The 15,135-nt window shown below is 32.4% G+C and overlaps 1 protein-coding gene across 2 annotated transcripts in view; it reads right to left on the bottom strand.

Annotated features, from left to right (window-relative positions):
- Positions 1 to 15,135, bottom strand: part of CSRNP3 (cysteine-serine-rich nuclear protein 3) — a 281,496-nt gene that overhangs the window by 122,830 nt on the left and 143,531 nt on the right. Inside the window, exon 1 of one of the 2 annotated variants that reach the window (XM_012655834.1) lies at positions 7,096 to 7,381. The exons of the other annotated variant lie outside the window; for it this stretch is intronic. The gene's annotated coding sequence lies outside the window, so the exon portion shown is untranslated. Of the gene's footprint in view, positions 1 to 7,095; positions 7,382 to 15,135 lie in introns of those variants that run through there. 2 annotated transcript variants of the gene reach the window in all.

The following is a 15,135-nucleotide window of genomic DNA, read 5'->3' as shown; positions in this document are numbered from 1 at the left end:
AAATCAATTAATACAATATTTCTAAACAGCATTGTGATATACAGGATGTTTAAAACAGCAATTAATCTGTGACATAGAGATCATTTCATGATTTAAACAAATTATCACTTTTATGTAATTAGATGAAATTAGGCTCTTCATGCCCCATGATAGCATTAGCTCAGCAAACATTTCTTGGACATCTCATATGTGCCAACCTTTCTTGTAATTGAAAAACTCATAGTCTGTGAATGAGATAGAAATTCTGGATAGAAATTCATCAGAGATGAACAACTACTGCCTTAATTATGCAAAGTCAAAATGGAAAAATAGTAGAACGAAGGCACAAAGATAGAAATTTGAAAAGCTTAATAAAGGATATAAAATAAGAGAGGTCAGAAAAGTACATATTGCCACATATCTGAGGATTTTGTGGAGATTATGCTTCTAGTTAAAAAGATTTCAGATACATTTCTGTAAAGCCACATATTGTTGGAACCTTGATGAACATGCTGACTGCCTTCTCTACTTGCCCCATTTGAACTCTAGGCATTAGCTGCTCAGTATTACCTAGGTATAACCTCCAATAAAATCCTGGTCGGTTCCTATTTTTGGAAAACAAATCTCTTCCTCATCCATTGAAACCTAAAGTGTTCCATCAGGATTCTCTATCATTATAGGTTTAAGCTGAATTTGCTTTATTAATATCAGGGAATCATTACTATGGGTTGAAAAATATTAATATTAGCTATCATTTAGAATATTCTTATGTCATGCCATTCCATTTTCATAAAAAACCCTTGATATAGAGACTAGTATTATGACTCTGCAAATAAAGAAGACGAGGCTTACAGATTTCTAGTACCATGTCAAAGCCACATGGCCTGTAAGTGGCAGAGCACATCATGGCAGTGACCCAGGTTTGGACCTGAACCTAAGCTCTTAACTATTCCCCTATTCAGCCTCTTCATATTTCATGATACAGCTTGAAGTCAAACACATAATAAACTGCATAATAAAAGCATGTACCTATCAAGAAAACAAAATACAGTATCTTTCTGGTTTTTTAGTTGTTCATAAATTGACCTAAAGTTATAAAGTTTCATTGTACTAAACAAAGTGACTCAGGTTTGTTAAAGAAGGAGTACTCAGGCCTTTTAGAGTGCTAATGTGTAAAAGAGGACCAGAATACGAAGCTATTCCCCAAATATTTTGGACTAGTTCTCATTCTTACAGACTCTTTCAACACTAGGTTCATGGAACCAATACTCCTTAAGTTCTTCAGAACACCTACTAAAATGGTGTACCTTGTGTATCTTAACACATACATTGTATTAGTGAGTTTTCAAAGAAATAGGGGTCGATGGCTGAGTTGTGGCCTGAGCATGCACACATATAGCTAAATGCATTTCTAAATGAATATATGGATTCATAAGCTTGCATGGAGATAAAAGATTGCCCAAGCAACAACCCTTCCATCTAGTATGGAAGTGGAAGGTGGTGAATTTGATGCCAGGCTTGAAAATGAGATGGATCACACCCCTGAAATTGGCAAGAAGAGGTATGTGGCACCAATGATTAGTCTAATGTCACCAAAAAATTGGTCTCTGTGTGTTCTTCTATATATGTGAGTTCTCATTTCCCTATTAGACATTAAGTAATTTCAGATTACTGTTGAATTGATTCTTTAATGTGATAAATTCTCACTGTAGCAACAAGAACAATTTTTCATTTATTCGGAATTCATATGATTTTCAATATCATGAGCATAAGAAAAACTAAAAATAAATTTTATTTATTTTCTATGTTCCTATACTATACATGAGTGTATGTCAGAAGTTCAGTACATAGGAGAGAAGTATTGGAAGAATGTTCATCTCTCTCCCTTTGCCTAGCAAAGTCTAAATGAATTAGAATTTAATGTAAAGCCAGGTTCACAAAATTGATTTTTGGATTGCTCTAAGACAAGGAACAATTACTAACTATGTTAAAAAGAATATATTTTAACATGAAAAATAAGATAGTAAAATTATAAAAAGCATATAAAATCACATATAAAAAGCATATAACAGTAAATGGCTATTTGGTGATGGAGAACAGTTGGGAACAGTTTTGTCTTTTGCAATAAGTGAATATAATGGTGGGAATTATCATTCTTAAGCCGTGAAGAAAAGCCTATACTGATTTCCACTTTGCTCAACAAGGCAGAATGATGTGTACTATATTTTGCCTTGATGAAAGCTATTAGCATTTTAAAAAACTGGCCTTTATATTCATAAACTCTAGCTATTTGGAAAATTGGTTTATGTTGTACAGATTATTTTCAACTCTACTAGACAAGGTATTACTATAGCATTACTATAGGTCTGATAAGATCTTTAAAATCATTTTACAATTTTTATACTCATACTTTTCAATAAGATTGATTTAATTTTATTTAAATTCTAGAATATGGAATAATAAAGGCAATTGTTGATTGTTTCTTTTAAAACGTCATGTTAAAATAAAGAAATGATTGTTTTGAATATTCAATTATTTTGAGCATTTTCCTTCTATGTGTCACAAGTAATTTAATTCTTCTTTCTATTTCATAGGCTCCAGAAGTTCAGGAGAAGGACAAATATAGCAATAATAAAACTCAAAACCTACACACGTGATTTTGAGATGACAACAGTTATTTGTAGATTTTAGACCCTGTTCCATGCTGCTAGACTGAGTACAACATGTTTGCCCTAAAATCTTTTCCAAGCCTACAATATGGTCTCTAGTTTCAAGTGATGACAAAGACAGACTGGTAATCAGAGAGCAGGAAATTCATTTTTCAAAAATCCTTAAAGATTCCTTTGATGTCTGATAGAACACTGTCTGAGTACACTAAGTGCATATCCCCAAGGATTTGTTTTTATATTATTCTATTTATTCTTTTACTTCTCAAATTTGATTTGAATTGTATTTACACAAATACATTTTTCTATATACATTTAGATATCTGGACCATAAACTTACTATATGCATGCTGCTGAGATTTGTGTGGAAGTAATATGGCCCAAGCTAATGCAAAAAAGACTTCATAGTTTTGAGTGAATCTGCATAGAGACATAAATTATCCAGGATATTCAAAGCCATAAATTAGCTACAGGACATTTATAGCTCTCTTGTGGCCCACAGAAGCACAACAATTCTCTTTATTTCACATTTGTCTATTATCACGTTTTCTGCAAGAATCTTCATGGGCTCTCCTTCTTTGCTTGCACTATGTTTTTATTTTCATATTCAGAATGTGCTTACTGGTAGCAGTAGCATTTACAAAGTTAGAAGTACTGGACAGCCTAAATTAATATTAAACTCAGTTCTTTCCTCCCTTTCTGCTTAGAACATATGCAGAGGTTAATAAACACAAACTATAGCACTATCTGAGTTAAAGTTAAAATAAAAATTTTTATTAAAAATTGTTGGATTAAATATGATTTACCAGTAAAGAATATTTTATTTGGCTGCTTAAAATATGTTTTATATATACATAGGAAAACAATACTATGTTATGTATACAAAATATAATATACATATATTGCTATATATACATATATGTATGTGTGTGTATATGTGTGTGTATATATATGTGTGTGTGTGCATGTGTATATATATAAAAAGACAAAAGTCTACTAATATTGTTTGGACCAGGGGACAACATAAAAAAGGAAACAATTTATTTAAAATATACTCCCTTTAGTTAAAGTCATTACTGAAAGTTTCAAAAGAGAAAGGATTTAGAAGAAAATGTCAGTTTTTGCATTTTTAAAGAGCTCATACAAAATATGAATTCCTTTTCCTAAATTAACCTCCGGATCCTGGATAAATGTCATAATGTCCCCACAGAGTGATAAAGGGTGAGAATCTGGCCCTGAATAACCACTACAAAGTGAATTTCATAAATATTTGAAATAATTGTCCTTCACTGTTTTAAATGCCCATCCTCTTCTTTTGGGCTCCCCTTGAGCCCCCTTCCATAATAAAATAAAAGATATTATTGCCAAACTACGACATCTTGATCATTATAATAAAATTAACTCCCCCTTTTCAGTGCAAAAAAGTAATTAAGTTTATCTAAATATGTACCACCTCTTCACATGAAAGCTTCATAAAATTTATTTTTACATATCTTATGCAAATATAAAAGCATAAAGCAGTAATTTCATGACTAAATGCTGTTTTTGCCTCTTCATCTTTTCTAACATATTTTCATACACATGCAACCTGTAATATAGACAGATGCACAGTTGATGCAAATGAAAATAACATTTTTTTCATCAACATTGTAAGTACTGAATTAATATATTTAAATTTTTTAATGCTACGGATAAACAGTCTGATCATGCTGTTTTAATTAAGTTTATTTGAAAATATGTTTTGGAAATAAAAAAGCAATACGAACAATAAAAGTGAGTACACATTTGTTTGGTGCAGGACAGACTTTACTATGATGTAATCACACGTTTTACAGAAGTGTGATATTTAGTACATAGAGAAAAGAAGACTTTTGTCCTGCCTGTGACATTTACGAGGATCACTTTACAATCCAGACTTAACTGAAAGGAAAAGTCATAGGAAGTTGAACATGTTGAGTTCAAATAGCATTGTCTAAAAAGTCCCAAAGAAAATTAATAACAATTAGAAAAATTAAAGAAGGATTTAAAGGATCTAGACCCAAAATAAGAAACTATTTCTTTGACAAGATGTTTAGCAATAAAATAATGAAAGAAAAACTCTCAAAACCAAAATCCCCTCTTGAAGTGAAAACATAACTTATTAAAATTGTCCTTATGATGTTGTGTGGGATATGAACAAAAGAACTCCATTATTTAACTCCAGATATCTCACAAGAATCTTAGGATAGGAACTCAGATCTTATTTAAAATACATTTCTTTAAAAATGTGAAAAATCCTCTAAAAGTTGTAAGTCTTGATATTTATCTAGATGTTTGAACTCAGATATCTCTCTGCAATAAAGACTTACCCCCCAAAATGGAATTATTTAGAAGCCCAATCACAATTTTTTCTCATATGAAATTATTCCATTGGAACAAAACATCCATGTTTCAAACAGAGAAAATACGAAAAAGAAAATTCAAAAATAAACTAGTTAAGGGAAGCTTGAAAACCAGGAACACCCTGCCAATTGCCACAATGAATTAAAATAGCCAATCCTCATCAGTGTCTATAACAGAAATAAAATCAGGCGCATCATCATGAAATGTCACCATACCTGCATGCACTTTAAATGAGTACGACACACACGCTGTAAAATCTTCACTCTCAGAAATAAAGCACACTTCATTTAATTGCTGCAAAACACTGCTGCAGAGGAGCCCAGTGCATTTTTTTCACGCAACCGATCCAGCTTTCCACCAGCCCTGTGACCCTTGAACTCCCTTCTGCCCCCCCTCCTCTCGCTTCTGCAGTCAAAGCTTCTGAGCTGGTCTCATTTGCATAAGGCTCAGGCAGTCCTCCAGCAGCTGAAACGGAATGCTGGGTAAGGAATTGTGGAACTGCAGTTCTGCCAGGGTACCTGAATCACGGGAGAGCAGGAATACGCGATGGGGAGTGGGCACGGGTTTTAACTGGGCTGTCAGCATCACGTTCCCCCATGTCTGTTAATGGATAAATGATTTTAACGCTTTGTTTTAGAGTCCTATTCTCACTGCTTACCCCCTCCCCACCAAAAGAAGCTGTCAGCAGCGACTATGGTAACCAAGGAAACCTAAATAGTCAAATACTTCATTTAAATACGTGTGGAAGGCCAATTTTAAATTTTCATTAACTTCTCTTGTTTTTGAAACATAGCTTTTTTAAAAAATTCAAACACATACTGCACGTATAATCTGGCACATGGGGTATTTTTTTTTTTTTTGTCGCTGTGGTTTAAACAGCATCCTACAGGCATAAATTTATATTAGCCACTATACAAATACATGAGGTCACTATAGTAATTCTGTAAAATGTTAAATGTGCCTAAGTGCCTTGGAGACTATCATCCTAAATGGTGTCCAAAAATTAATTGTAAAGAATTTAGGTCCCAGGATGCCTTTAAAACAATACAGCAGTAAAAATGTAGAGCAAAGTTAAACTATGTGTTTAAATCTAAAGATTCATATAGCAGTAATTCTTTTCTGTCTTTGGCAAAGATGTTCAATGTTGTGCTATTATTTGCTAGAGTTATTTCGTCCCTTGTCTTCCTATACACAGCAATCTGTCTGTCTGAAACATAAACTTCTCTATTGCTCATAAACACAAGTGGTTATTTTCTAGATAAAGAAGGTCATGTGTGTTTATATATTTTTATAAATATTCATAAAGGCAGACATTCTTTTCTAAATGGTAAACCAATAGAAATATGCATCATCAAATGATTAATCCATTCCTCTTTTTAAAATTAAGCTAATTTGTTTTTCTCCATATGTGAATGAATATCTATAAAGTAAAATGTTTTGTACAATAATCTTTTCCATTTGCCAAAAGAAATGTAACATGAAAAATAAAAAGCACACAACAAATGCACATAGATGTATATTATTAAAGTTTAAAATACATTGTCCTAATAACATTATTAATATTTCAAAATTTTCTGTTTTTTAAATTTTTTTATTTAAATAATTAGATAATCCAAATCTTCCTTTTGCAGTATACTGAAACACATCAACAAATTCTGAATGACATATCATCCCATTGATAAGACATGTAAACTATTGCAACACAGAATTTTTAATACTGGAAAAATAAATCTGAAGCTTTTTATTTGAGCTATTTTTTGGTGGTAGTCTCCTTTCTACTATTTATGCATATAGAAGATTAGAAATTATTGGGTGAATTTTTTTCTTATCCATAAATTTTTAAATAGAATAAATAACTTTTCAGTTTAATGTAATGATATCAATATTTCTCCGTCACATCTGACTACAACAATTTAATCACATTGGGTCAATACAAGTGCATCCTTCATATTACACACTACAAATATCTTGCAAAGTTTTTGTTTAAGGCAAAACACATACTAGCCCATTCTAATTTAAATCCAATCAAACACAAGCAAGTGTTGGAGTAATTTATAAAATCACCAACCTGTTCAAATAGCTGTAGTTTTAGTCCTTGCACTCTTTATTCATTAGAATCCAAAATAAGTTGATTATCATTTTATAATATGTGCCAGCATCACTGAAGACACAGTTCTTCTTGGTTCAGCGGAATCTTCTTAAATTTCCCAGCCCTGTGTTTTATTGCTGGTACCATATGCTTTATTGTTCAGCGACAAGAGCTTCACTCTGCACAAAGACTCATTACCTACTGCTTGCTGCACGGCATCAGCCTCACTGAGGCTGCCTATATGTGATCACATGGAGTTTTGTCTGAGAAAGCCAGGCGTGCCACTGACTTCACTGTGTCTATGGATATTTTTATCAGCTGAGGTCTACTAGGAGGAAGGAATAACAGATTAGGAAGCTGCTCTAAGTCATTAATGCAGCACAACTTATGGAAATCCCTTCACAGGATTTTTTTTTTTTTATTATAGAAAACGTTTGAGCAAGCATTCAAAAGCAGTTAACTAGATTTTATTTTAATAAGAGGCTGAATAATAATTTAAGGAAAAAGAACTTGCAAAAAGCCATTTCCTACCTTATGCTTTCAAAAAGTACTTTTGTACAAATGTTATTAAAGAGCCTTGTGCTACTGAGTGATTTGATAATATGTGTTAACCTTTAGGTTGCTGGTGTTTCTTTTTCTTGGATTTTTTTTCTGAAAGGATAATTGTTGTTTCCCTCAAAATCTCAGTGAAAATCTCAGTCACTGAAAGATACTATATATGAATAAAAATATATATCCTAATTACTTTTGATAAGGTAGATGAGAGGGTGAATCTTTTTTATTGATGTACATAAATGAGGTAGATGATTAATTTATCTTCTCAAAACACGACACATTCCTAGAACAGCTGACTTCAAAGAACAATGCAGATTTCAATTTAAAGTTCTAAAGAACATATGGTTCAAATTAATTTTTAAAATTGTAGTAACTTATTTTAGACAGCTTATCTCAATAAAGCATATGATTTATGTTGTCTGATTTCAGTGTTCAAGTAGTTTCAGAGTTGACTGTTCAACATTTATAGGAATTTTCTGCTGCACAGATATAGCATTAATATATATACAACACGTGTGTGTGTGGTTGGATTATCTTTCCAAAATACAAAAAAAATTCCTGAAATTATTCCTCAAAAATTGAAAATGGATTGTGGATTTCTAAATTAAAAAACTATTTAATTATTCGAATTTAATAAAAAAATATCAATTTATTATTTCTTTAATAGCTGTCTAAATTGAATTGGTGTTAAAGCTTGTGGCTTGTAAATTTCAGTGAAAATCTTACGACAAATACATGCAAAGTGCAACAAAGAGCACAGAAGGAAAAGTCAGAAGCACCATAAATGAAGATCAGAAAATAAATTTTCTGAATAGTTAGATATATAGTACATTTAATAGTGCTTGTAAATAATTCAGTAATTAATCTTAAAAAGTGAATATATATGTGCGTGTATATACATATCTGCTTAGGCCTTCCATTAGTAAGAAATTGTTTTCAAAAAAAATATTGTAACATAAATTTTTGTGTCAATTGAAATTTTTAAAAATAATTTTAAGCCAGAATAGCCAAGTGTGGTTAAATAGTTCAGTCTTTAAATACAATGATTTAATATCTTTCTCTACAATATTTGTTTCATGTTTCTACAATAAATGTTTCATGACTTAAATAAATACCTTTGGGTGGTTTTTTCTTAACACTGAAAGAAATATTCAGATATGTTTTAAATGCCATCATCTTAATGCATTTGTTCTAAAACGCTCATGTTCATTTTTCCTTCTGCACACAAGAGCTACACTAAAGCAACAAAACCTTGGGACATTAAAAGAAAAGGGGAAATAAAGTATTTCTGGCTTATAAGATACCTCTGGGCTCTTAAAGATATGTACATTCTAGTTAATATCTTTGATGATGACATCATGCTAATGTACAAGGAAATAAACAAAAGGCAGCCATTTTTCTCTTACTGCATCACTTCAAAAACAGTGAAATAAAATGGTTGCTGAATGGAAGGAAAGAATCAGCAGAAAACTAAGTTACTTCCAAGTTTTTAGGTGGTGGGGGTGGCGGGGGGAAAGGGTATGAAATTGGTGAAAAAATACATACATACGTGAAGTTCGTTTGTATGCATGCAAAGAAACAATTCAACAATAAGCTATTTTTAAAATAGCTAGCAATTAAAACAAATTACCAATAAAATGGTGAGTTTCCAATGGGAAGACTATGATCTATAAACTTAAAGTATTAAATATATTGTTAAAGTCATTAATGTTGAAAAAATATATTTAAATATGGATACCAGAATTAGAAATATCTAGAAAGAGACAGAATGCATCATGACATAGTTATAATCTCTCCAGGTCTGCTATTATCTTAAATGACCTTGGTGAGTTATGCCAGCATCTTATGCCTTAGTTTTCACGTTTGCAAACAAGACACAAAAAAATCTTTAGAAAGCATATCATGAAAACATATAGCAATATTTTATACTTCAGTTCCCCACATTGGCTTTAACCAAGAATTGTCAACTAATATTGATAAAATAGAAAGATATGATATACAATTCTAATGATTGTTTAAAAGAATTTTTAAATAAATTATCCGAACAGCACAAACAAATATAATAAGTAGATAAGACTTGTGGAAATAAGAGGTGCTTTTTTTTTCTAATACATGCAGAAAAAAACAAATAAATTTAAGGGAGTATTATAATTTGAAATCTCATAAAATTGTGTCAAGATTAAAACAAATTACAAAATATGTGCATCCTTCCAGTCAAAATTCTGGAATTCTCTGTCAGTGACATGGCAAGAGAATAGCCCCAGAGATTCTCAAATTACACAATGAACAACGGTGTCTCTGCTTATATAACAGTTTCATCAGCCAAGAGTTCTTTAAATTTGAAATTAACAGAGAAACACTAGATCACAGATTTAAGAAGCAAATTCCATCTAAGATTAAAAGATGTTTTAATTTATTTTACCATATTAAAAGCTGTAAATTGGGGGAAAATAAGGGTCACTCTTATTAGCTTGATTTTTCTCTAAAGACAAAGAGGACTCATAGAATCATTTTTATTTACTCCTCTTTCCTACAAAATAACCAAAGCTTATCAGAAGTTATCCAAAATGTTTGCTATCTAGCCTTTGCAGTAATTTAGGAATTTAGGCATAGACTTAGGCATAGACTTCATTTAGATGGATGATCCCTTGAACATTCTACTGCGTGACGAAAGATTTACTGACACCATCACCTGTGTTTCCTAGAACCATATTAATTGGTATATATACTATTTACTCCCGTTGGGTTGCCCCTTGATCAGACTGGATTTTCTTGCTACATTTCATCCTCCTTCACAACACATACAAAGAAGTCAGTAAGTTGGCTGTATCAGCCTCAAAATCCAGAAGTAATTCAATTCAATTCAACAAACATTTATTGAGAAGTTACCACATACTAAGCTCTGAGACAGTTGCTAGGGACATAAAAATGAAATATATAGTTTTCCCAAGAAGATTATAGTCTCTCTGGCTTGGGGAAAAAAAAAAAAAAAGAAAAGAAAAGTGCTGAGCATGTTACGGGAAAGTGGTTAAATAGGGACTTTTTAAAAAATTTATTAATAATATTTTATTGACTGAATATGCATTTTATGTATAGTTACTATAATTTCCTTATTTTCGATATTATCTCCTAAATTCAGAAAAATCATTGTTGTAATTAAAAATTATTTATCAAATGTCAAATTGTAAATTATCAAAAGTTTCTTTTGGATGTTATAATCTAGAAGAGACAAGACTTTTCTCATAAGGAAATATTTTATATATTTATATATAATATATATAAATATATTAAAAAATATATAATGGCTGGAAATTATTTGCTTTCCTTCTGCAAGAGATAGAGTCTAATTTCCTTTGCCTTTATTTGTAGCTAGCCTTAATGATTTACTTAACCAATAGAAGCTGCAGAAGTGATGTTCTGGAAATTTCAAGGTTAGGCCCTAAGAAACCTTGTGGCTTCCACTTGAGCCTCTTGAAACACTCTGCAGGAACTCTGAGCTGCCATGGAAGAGGACTGACTTCCCTGATGCTGCCACGCTGGAGAAGCCACATACAGGCACTCTGGGAGAAAAGGGAATTCCTAGTTGTAAAATGGTACCTTGGGAAGAGCTCAGAAAAAAAGGCGAGAGCTTTATTAATTATAATGAGAGGAATTTGGAGGAGACTTGGGTGACAGGCGATTTAGGCATGTGTTGGGATGTTGAAAGAGAATAAAGAAGACTGGTGCTCCCTCTTGGATCACCCTGGAGGTTGAAGTGAGGAGATTTTTGCAATATGCAGGACGTTGTGACTTCACTAAGGGATGAGATAAAAGGTGTGGGTATAGCAATGAGCAAAGAAAAGAATTTTTACCGTTGAGGAGGGACTAGCCGGGTGGAGCACTGAGGCTGCAGCGGGGTTCTGATGAAGAGGAGAAGGGAAGAGATGATGAGGGCATGAACCAAAGGCAGTAATTGAGGAAGGAGGAGAGAGGAATCCATAAAGAAAGGAGGAATATTTGAAATCAGTTGAATAAAATGGTCTCTGCTCTCATTTATAGCCTTAACAGTCAATGGTTCTACTATCTACCTAGAGATAGCAACAACAACAAAAAAGTCAATATAGTTCAATGGTTCAGCTACCAATTAGATCTAGAAGTAGAAGTATTGATTAGTTTTGTTAGACAGATTCACTAATTTCACAGGTATTTTGATTTGTATTGGCTTTAGTTTGTGAACTTTCCAATATTGTGAAAAATTGTTAATATCAAATATTGTTAATGTTGTATTTGAAGACTGACAGTAAGACTGCAGGACTTTCTTTAAATAAGGTACACAGAGGAAAGTATTTGTATTTTTTTTATATCTTATTCCTAAGTTAGGGGAAAAATGTAGGGAAAAGATAAAAATGTCCTAGTTATGCAAAGATAAAAAACATAATTTTGGATAATGCAAGCTAAGACTTAAAACACACACACACACACACACACACACACACACACATGCTCACCATTACTTATCAAAGCCTATTGGAGTGTTATCTTTTTGATTATCATTCTATTTGGATATTAGACTACCAGAGCAGCAGATGTTAACTTAGGCAGCCAGTGAATGGCCACTCAGAATGCAGCAGGTTAAGTGCTAGGAATAGCTCTATAATTGCTACTACTGTATCTACAACGTGTACATAAATCATTGGAACATGGCTGTAAAGAAGACTTTATGCAAAGTGACCCAGAGAAGAAAGTACCCAGATTTTTTCCCTACCGTTCAGTCTCTACCACTACAAAGACATTAGAAAACAGCACTTATCAAGAGAAAAGAGTAAATGAAGCAAACCTCTCTCTGAGAACACAAAGAATACATTTTATTTCTTAATGACCATAAAAGTTGATTATAATGATTTCTTCTTATGCTGAATTAGATGTCTAACCTATGACACAATAAAATATGGAGTAAAACAGCACATGCTAAAATCAAACATGAATTGAGTAGGTTAAAATAAAAAGAATAATTTAATAGGACTGATGTCTCTTCCACGTCAACGGGAAGGTTGCATCATAACTAAAAGTGCTACGACACAGCTTTTGGGGTCAAGGCATAAAAAAAGTTTTTGATATTTTATTTCACCAACACGAATCCACAAATACTTGGCTAATCAAATGAATATACTTTAATTTGTATCACAGAAATATACAGAAACAGCTTTGGCATATTATTTATCCGGGTTCATTCATTCATGCATTCACACACTTACTCATTTTACATTCACCAAGTGCTGTATGCTTGGAATCGGGTTCAGTATTCTGACATGCTAGCGAGATGGATCAGTCATAGTGAGCAAGCTAAATGGCTCTCCACCTAGTGGCAGGGAGTGATATAAAGAGATAGTTATGGCATAACGGAATGGGTTGTGTAATTGAAGAATATATTAGAACATAAAGACAGACTGAACAATACTATCTAAAATTGGCTAATAGCTTTCAAGCACTTACTAAGCGCTAAGTACAAAGTGCTTTGCATGGATTGATTAACTCATGTAACCATCACAACAAGCCTATGAGGTAGCTACCTTTACTGTCTTCCTTTTATAGATGAGACGATTGAGGCACCAAGCAACAGAGTCAATATTCAAACCCAGGTAGTGTGGCTTTAACCTAGTGTGGCTCTACTGTAAGCATGTTATGTAAGATAGTCATGGTGGGCTTTGCGGAAGAGGTGATGTGGGAAATAATTGTTAAAGCAATGAGCAGGAGTTGTTTTGTGGAAAAGGGGAAGAATATTCTAGGCAGAAAAGCTAGAATATATACAGATTCTGACACATGACTAATGTGTGTGTGAAGGAAACTAAAAAATTCACTCTGAACGTGCTAAGATTGTTTGATCTTAATAGACTTGTGCATTTATAATGCTGGAATGTTTGATATTCATCTTAGAGTCATATAGGATATTTAAGTGGCTTGATTACAACTGTGTTGTATTAAGCAACTGGAGATTCTTGAAGAATGAATTGCAAGGAAGGCCTGGAAGAAGAGATATTCGTAGATTTCATTTATGAACCCAGATGGACAAGTCTGTCCACGGCAGCTAACTTTTAAGAATATAGACTTTTTTCTATATTCTTAGTGGCCTGATTACAGGTTAAGAAAGAACAAAGAATGTTTGCCTGTTTCATAAAAAAACTTCAAATCTCAAATACTATCAATTGAACTTGATTATAATTCCCATGTAAGAAAGCTATATAAAAGGGTTCTATGCAGATTAAAATCATGCTCCTGATCAGGAAATCCACCTCCATGCTTTCTATTAATCATACAACATGAATAAATACAAGAAATAAATTAGATTTCTCCTTTAGGCAAATGTTTTAATGAGCTTAATTTCGTGGCTTGCTATTAATGCTAGTGGCTGGCTTCTTTGATATGAGGCATGCATTTTCTTTCTTGTTCATATAGTCAGCTTCCTATTTAGTATTCATTATTCATGTCTATTTTTATCAAAGAGCACTATTACATGAAACTATGATCCAAACATATTTGGCTCTGGTTTTTATTTATGGAAGCAAGGAAATTATACAGCCTTATTATACTGGTATATGATTATGTACACATACACATGTTATAATAGTACATATGTGTTCCTTCATATTAGAAGTTGGTGGTATTTAATTCACGTGATCTTGCTAAAGGACAGATATTCTTTTCACAACTGTATTAGTTTAGAACATCAACATGTCATTTAAGAAAAGCAATTAGCCTTGTAAACAAACTAGTAAAAACAAGTTATTTTCATCAAGATCTCAATAAACTCTACCTAGATATTCTAAAAAGTTCTTATGTGAATAGTCAACCATGTGGGATTAAGAATAGAGAGAAGAGCAAACACATTTCATTGGAATATTATGACCCCTGATAACTTGAGCTGACAACCATGGATACTACAGCAACTGCTACTCTTTGTAGGCCGTAGTATGATTTGGATCTTTGCCTCTTTAATTACCAATGATTATCTATGGATGTGCAATTATGACGGCTGCTACTATACTGCTACTGTTTCCCAGCCACTCACAGTGAGATGCTTTAAAGTTATCTATATATAATATATATTTGTTATATTTACATGGTATTTCTTTGCTCTAAAAAGCCTATGGCTACATCACTCCAATTTACTATGTTATATGGCCACTGTGAAACCAGGTGGCAGCAAGAATGCAGCTTTTAAATATAAAGATATTTTTAAAAACCACATCTGTAATAATTGAAGCTTTAAATCCCCTACATGTACTTAATATATATTTATTAGTGTAGAGGGATATCAGATAGCCATTAAAATCAGAATCATTATGATTATATAAAAACAATAAAAATGTTTACAAAGCAATGACTAGTGAAAAATTTACCAGAACTACAAAGAAACATGATTCTAACTAATATGTATAGAAGAAGACTAAGCAGGAATATAAAGGAGTTAAGGGATTATGTGTGAGT

Source organism: Propithecus coquereli, unplaced genomic scaffold, assembly GCF_000956105.1.
Source record: "Propithecus coquereli isolate 6110/MARCELLA unplaced genomic scaffold, Pcoq_1.0 Scaffold49, whole genome shotgun sequence".
NCBI classification, from domain to species: Eukaryota; Metazoa; Chordata; class Mammalia; order Primates; family Indriidae; genus Propithecus; species Propithecus coquereli.
Note: the sequence above shows the minus strand (reverse complement) of the source record. Positions and strands in the feature narration are given on the sequence as shown.